At 40.3% G+C, this 1,486-nt stretch overlaps 1 non-coding gene across 1 annotated transcript; it reads right to left on the minus strand.

The window, feature by feature from the left end:
• Window positions 1–214: 214 nt before the first annotated feature.
• LOC127901654 (small nucleolar RNA R71) lies at window positions 215–318 on the minus strand. The gene has a single exon (XR_008053898.1). It is a non-coding gene; the product is annotated as a small nucleolar RNA R71 (small nucleolar RNA).
• Between the last annotated feature and the right edge of the window lie 1,168 nt (window positions 319–1,486).

Genomic DNA, 1,486 nt, shown 5'->3' on the forward strand with positions numbered 1-1,486 from the left:
ATAGAATCATCTGAATGATTTTCATGCTATTTGTCAAACATTTAAATATGAGAATTTTTCAGATGATGATGTAAAACTCAGATTATTCCCATTTTCTTTAAAGGATAGAGCTCGTTCATGGCTTAATACATTGCCTGCCAATAGCATCACATCATGGGAACAAATGGTAACTAAATTTTTGAATAAATATTTCCCAGTGCATAAAACCAATGCTATTCGCAGGGAAATCTCAGAGTTTACCCAGAGAGATGACGAGCAGTTTTTCGAAACGTGGGAGCGATTCAATGGGCTACTCTTGAAGTGTCCACATCATGGGTATGAGAAATGGCACCAATGCCAATACTTTTTGGAGGGATTATTGCCGAATGTGCAAGAATGGCTAATGGCAACAAGTGGAGGAGAGCTAATGTCAAAAAGCGCATCAGAAATTTAGGAATTCTTCCAGCGACAAGCAGATAATTCCCAACAACAGAGTCGGTCACTCAGGAATACTAGAAGAATTAAAGGAGTAAATGAGGTTCACATTGGCGAGTCAACTTCAGGAATCAAAGAAGTCAAGGAGATGGTTGAAGGTCTCGCTAGACAAATAGCATCGTTATCGACTGCTAAATCAACAGAGCCACATGATCATGACTCATACTCCAACACATATAACCCTGGATGGAGAGACCACCCCAATTTTTCATGGTCTCAAGGATTCCAACAGAATGGACCAGCAGCTCCAGCTCCACCAATTCCACAAAATCCTCAAGCCTCTCAGCCCCCATTTAGACCATACAATCAGAACCAGAACTACTCTTAACCCAGACCATGGGAGGATTCATTCCAGAATCTCAAGAATCTTACTCACTCTACGATTGAGCAACAGAACCGCACCATTGATGGACTACGAAATGAGTTGCGAGCAGGCTTCAACTCACAAGCCCAATCAGTTTTAAGCCTCGAGAAGATGGTGGGAGAACTTGCTTCTTCAGTTCAGACCTTGGCAATGACTGTTGAGAAATGCAAGTTTCCAAGTCAACCAGTGCCTAATCCTAAAGGAGTGCATGAAGCAAGTACCAGTTCACCACAGTAGCATGGAGAAGTTAAAGCCGTCATGACCTTACGAAAAGGAAAAAAAGTCGACAACAAAGTGGAGATGCCGGTGACAAAAGAAAATCAAATTGTACCTGTGAATGTTGAGGACTCATCACCAGAGGAGAAAGAAGAAACCAACCCACGAGAATACGTTCCCAAGGCTCCATTTCCTCAGAGGTTAGCTAAAGGAAAAAAGGGAAAATCCACAGGTGAGATTCTTGAAATCTTTAAACAGGTAAGTGTTAACATCCCTTTACTTGATGCTATTAAATAAGTTCCATCTTATGCCAAGTTTCTTAAAGACCTTTGTACTAAAAAGAGAAATATGCATGTTCAAAAGAAGACATTTTTAACAAAAATCGTTAGTTCTATACTCCAACATAAAATTTCTTTAAAATGCAAAGACCCA

This window comes from Citrus sinensis, chromosome 3, assembly GCF_022201045.2.
Source record: "Citrus sinensis cultivar Valencia sweet orange chromosome 3, DVS_A1.0, whole genome shotgun sequence".
NCBI classification, from domain to species: Eukaryota; Viridiplantae; Streptophyta; class Magnoliopsida; order Sapindales; family Rutaceae; genus Citrus; species Citrus sinensis.